Below are 8,880 nucleotides of genomic sequence, written 5' to 3' on the forward strand. Positions count from 1 at the left end.
AAAAACCTTCCAAGCAGAAGTTGCAGGTACTCCAGTTTGTAGTAGAGGACAGTAAAAAGATAAAGAAAACCCTATCCCCTATTAGCATAACATCAGTCTAGACTCATGATTACCGGACAAAAGATAGAAACTTGCTGTTTAAGTTTCTGTTGGTAAACAGCATGCAACTTTTTCCAGAGGGCACAGCCTCACTTTCTCTGCATGCAAGCAGGATGGTGCTGAGAAGATCACTGGGTTGGCTTGCTCTACTGGCAAAACCTGCTGCCCAGCCCAACCTCCTCCCTCAGCTCCTGCGAGGGGATCCTGCCTATGCAAGCTGTTTGCTTCCACATTTGCATTCCCTCAATTCCAAAAAGATGCTGTGATACCTTTCTGAAAAGCTATTGGCACCAAAAATAAATAAATAAATAATCAGTTTAGAATAAGAACTATAGTAACACTATGGAAGCATCAGTTAGCTCACCAGCTGCATATCTGTGGTTTAGAGACAAGTGATTTACCATCTACAGTCCTCTTTGAACACAGTATGAAAACTTCCTTAAGCAGAACCACATGTGAATGCATCTTTCTTTTCAGGAGACAGAAAATCCATGTGTTGCTGCAAAAGCCACTCTGATATCTTTCTGAAGCACTTGAAAAGTTTTATTTTATTAATTTCTTCCACTTCAGTTGATTTCTTAATCAAGATTATGCCATGGTTTGCTTTGTAAGAAAAGTAAACTGTTTAACACTGCAGACAAGTTCTTAAGGGAAAAAGTGAAGGGACATATTTCTCCTAGGGTCTTCTGAATTATCATCAGTAACTGCTCTAGAGCTTCAGCTGAACAAATGCCACAATCTTCAAGCACTACAGCCAGATCCAGAGAGACAGTTGGAATGCAGGTAGCTAACTCTTGAGAAATCTTTCAGAGCTACTCTCTAATCCCGGAGGCATCAAAACTCTCTAGGTTTCCTGGTTTTTCTCAAATTGTTGAAATTTCATTTCTGGGTGTGTCAAGAAGCATCTTGGTATGGTTGAGTAGCTTGTGAACCTAGTTTATTACTAACCTCCAAACAGTGTGTAAACTAGATACTTCTCCCTAGACTATGTTGCTCCTTTATCCAAAAATGGATAAAAGGATGAAGACTATGATGGAATAGGCTGAAGTAAAACACCGAACTAAAAACAGCCAATAAACTGTTAAAGGAAAAATTTTGGATCTGAAAAACAACTTCTTTTAAGTTACACGCACATAAAAGTGAAATCCCTTCTCAGAAACAGGAACTGCAGGATTTGACTGTCAAATGCACACATTTGAGAAATCCTGTTCTGAAAGTTGATAAAACTTTTTGCTTAGGAATTCAATTCGGAGATGTCAGCTGAATGGTAATAAAAACTGTAGATTAGAGAAAGAATTATAAATAGAAACATTCTAATGAAAGGCAAGTGTGAGGGATTAGTCTCTTCCTTTCCAAAAGGACGCAAGTATCAGATCAAAAATAAAGCCAAATACTAGAATAATAATAGAATAGCAGTAGGCCATGTAATCCCTCTATTACAACAGCAACTAATTTCAACATAAAAGTTGGAAAAATAGAAATACCAAACAAAGTTAACATCTACAAAAACTGTAATAATGCATCTACAAAAACTGTAATTAATAAGCCCATGGTAGGACACCATCAACTCAGTTACAACCTCGGTTATACTCTACATAATATACTAGAGTTCAATAGACTGTTCGTCCATCACCCCCCCCTTCATTTCTCAGTAGAAGAATGACCTCCTTAAAGCTGACATGGAAGGGCTAAAGAGGGCTCCTTCCCTGTGGAGAGCTTCTGGGCTGGCTCCTCATCACTGGGAGTTTAGCAAGGCAGGTGGAACAGTTCCATGCAGAAGTGAAGACAGAGCTGGTAAAAGAAGCACTCCACTCAGCAGCAGCCAACACTGCTCTGAACAAAAATACAGTCATGATACTTCATGGCTGCTCTCATTTCTGCCAGGAGATGGTTTTTACTACTCATCAGCCTGCAAAGCATAAACATTGTATTAGAGCTACTTTTGCCACCTCTCATTTCAGCAAGCACAGCTCCTGGCACAGCTTAAGACTGTGACGAGTTGAGAAGCCAGAAACTGCCACTCCACCTGGAAGAGAAGGTAGGCCAGACCCAGATTTTCTCTGCTACAGGCTACTATGATAGAGAAAATGGTAAAAGCTTTGTATTATGCACACAAGAAGTAATGTGACTGTCTACTGGGCCTAGCTGTAATCTCTGGTAACTAAAGAACTGAATCTAAAGGGTGGCCTGCACCCTAAAGCATGATGCCTAATATCCTTCCAAAATGTTTACTATTATTAATTTTGAAAAATACGGATATTTTCGATATACTCACAAAAGTCTTTCCAACAAATTCAGAAAAGCTGAGTTTTCAAAGCTTGATAAATTCCTCTCTTAAAAAAAAAATGCTGTCTTTTGATTTCATTGAACATTTCCACGTTCTTCGGTTATAAAACGGGGAGACCAGAAGCACTCAATTTACCTTCTCAGTACCATTTTATATGCATCATCCTGTCTCCTCGTACAGCTTTCCAAGATACATAATTGCAGTCTTTTTGTCTCCTCTTCCTAAAGACTACCTCCGCTCAGATCCTTGTCTTGAGAAAGGCATTAAGCTGAACTCATCTCAAGTCTCTTATCCCACAAGACAGCCTCTTAACCCAAAGGCCAGACTAAAATTTGACAGCATGCAAGACTGGAGCTGTACGATGTTGTATAAAATACTGAAATACTCCCTGAAAGGAAAGTAGACACACAGGCAGACAGAATGACTCTTTCACTTCATGTTTACACAATTTAACCTGAGAGGTGGGACGCTCGGTTCTAGGTCCAGCTCCAGTGAATGCCTAATTATCTGGAAGGGGACAGCCTCAATGACATAGCTCTGACTACCTTGTCCCAGAATGCCCCATGTCATTAAACTATTCTCCTGGGACTTGAACTAAAGTCCCTCTAAGCAAAGGAGATTAAAGAATGGTTTCTCACCATCCAACATGTCCTCAAGATCCAAACAGTCAGCATATTGAACGTAAACCTCCTCTTCCAGCATCTTTCTCAATCTACTTCTATGTTTCTTACCAGCACTCCAATATAAAAACATCTGTCACAGCACAATCTAGCTTTGTCTCCTAGATCATCTCCAGCAAATTACATTTTTCTGTAGATGTTGTTGCTAAGTAACAAACAACTCTTACTTAAAAGTGAGAAACAAAATTCATTCACAAAGTTTGGAATCCCCACCCAGTTAATAACTGCAATTTATCACAGGTACTTAAGTGACCTACTAGCCTTAGAGAGAAGGAATACAACAAAGCTTCATTTTCCTGCTGGAGTCAGGAGTGACTCATGAGATTGGTCTGAGCCTAAGCCATCATAAAGTTTGTATATTTTCATAGAAGAGACAAGTTTCCAGGCATACATTTGATATGAATTATGAAGTAGGAACAGTTTTTGTTTTTGTTGTTTTTGTTTTTTTTTTTTTTTTTTTTAAACAGTGTGTTAATTAGCTAGTACAGGCATCCTCAGGGACACTAACCACATTCTGTTGCCTAGAAAATAAGTTATTTATTCTACACAAAATTTGAGTATAGAAGAAATAAAAGTTTGCTTTTCTTCTAAAACCTCTGTTAACTATCCTCTGATTAAGTTAAATTATCGCTCTTCCATAATATATGAAAGACCCAGTGGCCTGAATCTAATAAGAGAGTGTTACAAAGACATCGTGATGTTTTCATGCATTTCCTAATTTTTAATGGATTTGTTGAGATCTGTACTGCATACTCTAAGTATGCATTGGATGCAGGGTCTGTTCCTATGAAGAGGTAGAAGAGCAAAAAAGATCACTTCTTGATAAAAGAATGTGGGGGAAATCATGTAAATCGACATCGCTTCTCCCTGAATTTCTACCACACTTCTAATCCTTCCTTTGCCATACATCCACTGACTCCAGTACAATCTCCCAATTTGTTATCCTTCATAAATAAATATAGTTTAGTTTCTCTTACAAATATTTGCATTAATATCAAACATAACCAAGATTCCTCATACTATTTACCAGTAATAACTCAAATAAGCTACTGAACTTGAATGCAAAACTCTCCCTGAAAACCATATTGTATCTTCATTGTTCTTCAACCAAGCAGTTTCAAGATAACTAGTTACTATGAATATCCAGCTATAGCTATTACATGTATAGTCTTTACTCACTTCAAAATACAGCACGCAGAAACGTTAGTATGCCACCGATCTGGGTGCCATCCCTTGCAATGCAGTACAACACATCCATGATTATTGCCAACATTAGAATTGGTGCAGGCTAAAACACTGGAGATGATAGCATATGCTAACCACCTTACCAGATTCAGAAGTCATTGAATACTAACAGCTCTCTCTCTCTCTCTCTCTCCCCTCCCTCCTGTTACTATTTTGACTCCTTTAGTTCAGAAAAAAGTCCAGGCTGATCGTAATCCAAAAATATTCATAATATTCATTGACATTATAAAAGATGAAACTTCTCCTTGTGCTTCCTCTTCCTTGCCCTAGGACCTATTTTCTGCATCATGCATTTTGGCAGCTTTGTCACAGCAGATGAATACAAAGTAGCTCTTTTTCACCTTCCCTCTGTTGCCCAAATGGTAAATGAAACCTATACCATGACTTGGAGTGGGGGGAGAGGGTAGGCACACTCAAAGCTGGACAGCCAGAACACAACTATCCTCCTTTCTCATGAACAGCTGCAAAATACTTTTACACTGAAAAGGCCCTTTCTAAAAACATGCGTCAAAATAAATTCATGAACTAGCATCTTCCTTCCTTCCCTGTTTTCCTTCAGCATAAGGCACTTTATGCTTCGTATCTCCCAACACAACCAATAATAATTTCCTTACTCCATTCTTCTTACAGTATTCTCATATTGTACTAGCATGCAATAGTGTTGTTGATATCCAACATCTTAAGAACAGTGAAAATATATACCTAGGAGATGACTGGTTCTGTATAAAAGTAAAGTAGCTTTGCATTCTTAAAATGCACAGATATACACAGGTGGTCCCATAATAAAGCCAACCAGAAACAATGGCCTGAGGAAGATCATTCATCACATCTAGCACTGGGACCAGCTATGAACATACATGTGCCTAAGGTCGTAACTAAAGACAGTTTCGAAATATAGATGTCATTTAAACACACATGACCATATATTCTTTGTGTTTACATTGTCAACCCTTAATTAGTCAATTCTTTCCTTTTGTGCATTGCTCATATGGGATTCTGCAAGACTGCTTAAGTTTTACAGGGTGGAATAAAATTGTTAAAACAGGAACCTTCTGCCAGTCACTGCTGTAATTTGTTGGAGCCTCATACAGCTCATTTCACTGCCATTTATCATTATCCTTTGTTTGCCCATCCTTCAGGCAGCTTGTGACAGTCCTGTGACAGTTCATGTGTGCAGCCAATTTGAATTGCTTTCAAATAACAGTTTGTCTTTCCGCGCTTACTTTGCAAACCCCTTCTATTTATACGTATTTTCAGAATTCTTAATTGGCTTTATTATTTTCTTCAAATATTTTTCTTTAGTTAGTAAGAGCCCAGTAAGGGCTGAGAGAACAAGAAGGGGAGTTGAGGATTCTAAGATTCCCTATGCTACATGCTTGCTATCAAAGACTAAATGGCTGTGAAGTAAGCCTTGGCCTCCATACAGGAAGTAGGTGTGCATTCATTTAAACGATGATTGGTAAAGTCAGTCAGCTAACCTTAAAAAAAAGTTCCTTGTGTTCCCTGCAATTTTATGCTGTGTCCCTGAGTACAGAAGCAACCATCAGTTGGTCTTCAATACCAGTGTTGCCTTTTTCTGCATTTATCTTTACACTATTTTCAAAAGAAAAGGCATTTGAGATGTACTATTTGTAGTGATACAACATTTAAGCAGCTGTTCATAAATATTTGAATATTCAGATGACCATTCAGGTCCTGCTTCTCACCTATCTTATTTTACTGACTCTTTGAAAGGACTTAAAAGGTTTCCTGCACAGGTACAAAGCAAGTGGGAAGGAAAAAAAGAGAATCCATACCTGAAAACTATATGCTTTGGGAAGAATGGACTTGGTAGATTGGTTTGCATATATACACCTGTGGACTTATAAAAGTTTTTGCTTATATGTAATAGGAAAATGTTGTAAAGTACGATGTTTTTATCTAAAGTTTTAGATAAAGAAACAGATGGATTTTGTTAAGAATTTTTATTCTTTCGGGCCTAGCCCAAAGACTCTGTTCCAGTCCTCTGTTTAAGCATATGCTTTTGAAGTAGAGTTTTCTAAAAGAATTTCAATTTAGACAACAGTAGCTTGCATTTTCAATAGTTTCCTTGTGAGGTCTCTATGCTCAAACCAGGTTGTGCCTTGCCTAAAAGCATACGTGCAGGGGGCAAAAGAGGTATATGCATGTAAACTGTACTACTGAAGCCAACTCTTCTGTATTGTGTCTTAACAGGCAGTATTGAAGTGTTACTAACTCAGTCCAGATTCCAGTGTCCCAATGAAATTCTTTGGAGTGACTTATCTCTGAAATGGAAATAGCTGGATTAAAAGAAATACATCGTAGTGTTTATGGAATAATTTTTCATTTTTCTGAAAAAAACTAATTATAGCAACTGAATAAGAACAGATATAAAAGCAGCGCCTTTTTTCATTTCCTTTGATGTGTGGGTTATTACATAGAAAAATTTGAACACAAGAGGTTTCAGGAAACACTAAACACTAACACTAAAATATAAATTATTTTTTTTTGGAATGAAAACAGGGTAGCATGAGATCCATAAAATTCAGTGCTTTAAGAATTTTGTTTTTACAAAAAAAAAAGTGAAGTATTATTACAATTTCATACATCTTCTCACCACTGTCATTACTATACATTGACTATAGCTTTAAAACTTCATTCACTGGAAACATTTAATTGTATACGCCAGAAGTATGTCACTCTCACATCTTCTGGTCTAATTATGGTTATAAGGACCAGAAACAGGAAAGAAAATGGGGGGGGGAGGGGGTGTAAGAAACTTATTGACCTTATCCTACATTCAAGAATTCCTTGAAATGAGCAATCTCATTTGTACATTCATTGAAAAACACTCTTAAAAAAGGGGGGGGGGGGGAAATGCTTGTCCTAATCAGTTAGGAAGTACACCATAAAACATTATCATTAATATCAGCTGATGTCTCTCAGAATGCTCACTTAGGCAGGAGGAAAAAAAAAAGATGGAATCTGTTGGGTTTTTTCTTTTATAGCAGTACAGGCTCAAATTATTAGAGGGCAAAGCCTTGAATTCAGACTAGCTTTAGGGAAATCTTTATAGAGTTTTTATTACTTAAAATAATAATAAAATAATAATAATAAAAAAACCACTACTGCATGACACTGAGCACTAGGTCATTCACAGAGGCTGCAGTCTCCATTCTTGGAGATATTCAAAAGCCATCTGACCACAGTCCTGGGCAACCTGCTCTCCTTGACGCTGCCTGTGCAGGGAGGTTGAACCAGACGATCTACAACAGTCCCTCCCAACCTTAACCATTCTGTAGTGTTAAGAAGTTAATTTCAGTGAGCCAGCTTTCAAATTCAGTTATCAAAATTGTTACAAGTCCAGCTTCCCAGCATACACACTTGTACTCATCCTTTACAAAACAGCAGTCCATTACAATCTTACCTGAAACATAACTGTTACAAAAATGAGTGTATAAAAACTATGGCTGAAGAAGCATTTCCATAAGTCTTTCAAAATCCCAACGAAAATTGCTATTTAGAAGAAAATAAACACTATCTTTTAGTATTTTACATGCAAATATTAAACTTGAAGTTGAAGCTGACAGTAAAAATACTGAAATTTAACTTCATTATTCTTTATTATATCAAGTTACTTTTTTGGTTGTTTTTAGTCCATACCAGAGGGGGGGGGGAGGGGAAAGGCAGCAGCAGACTAAAGAGCCTAAGAGACTTCTAAAAAAGACTTAAAAGTTCAAAGGAGGCGAGAGGTACTTGGGTGGATTTTCAAAAACACCAGTACATTTGTGAGTAGGGAGGAAGGAGGCAGAAACCTGGCACAATGCCTGCCTCTAAGTATCAGAGAAAGTTAAAACCTTGGCTCTTAATGATAAACAGGCTCGATTTAAAATATGGTTTCAATTTATGTATGGCAGTGACATTAACACCGATGTTTGTAAGGGATAGCACTAATTCTGTTCTGGGAAACACATCTTACGTAAGAGATTCCCCTTACACAAGGGAACTATGCAGGTCCTGGGAAGTCAGTGTAACAGCTCTGATGTCTCCCTTTAACTCTGCCAAGCGGTCATTTCCGGGAGGCCTCTCGGCTATCATTAGTACGAGATACCCGAGTGCCCTCCTGAAGCCAAGGGCACAGGTGGGTTGCTAGTCAAATATTTGCAGACAAGATTACTGCATAGCCACTGCCATGCTGCAGAGGCTCAGTAGGTGTGCAAAGTCTCTCTTCTCCTAGTCACTTTGAGATGCTCCAAAAAGCAATGTAGGTTCACGTCAGAAGCAGAGGCATAAATTCATAATTTTAAACCGACAGTCTCGCTTTGCCTCATTTTGAAAAAATGAAAAAAAAAAATATTTCTAAGCTCCTAGGCAGAGAGCAGACAGCCCTCTATACTGGCAAAAGCTAGGACCAGCAGCCACGTCTACACATCTGTTTGAACCTAGCTCAGTGTGGCTTCCTGGATTTAACAGTAGGTATGAGAACGCCACTCAGACTGCAATTCTGAATTAGTTATGGGTGTGCTCTCGCTCTCTCTCTTTTTTCTTCTTTTTTTTTTTTTTTTTTTT

General features: G+C 38.0%; 1 protein-coding gene across 1 annotated transcript in view; it reads right to left on the reverse strand.

The window, feature by feature from the left end:
- Positions 1–8,880, reverse strand: part of KCNK1 (potassium two pore domain channel subfamily K member 1) — a 34,447-nt gene that overhangs the window by 24,733 nt on the left and 834 nt on the right. The window lies entirely within an intron of this gene.

The sequence above is a fragment of the Rhea americana genome, unplaced genomic scaffold (genome assembly GCF_003343005.1).
Source record: "Rhea americana isolate MKP2758 unplaced genomic scaffold, rheAme1 scaffold_43, whole genome shotgun sequence".
Taxonomy (NCBI): Eukaryota; Metazoa; Chordata; class Aves; order Rheiformes; family Rheidae; genus Rhea; species Rhea americana.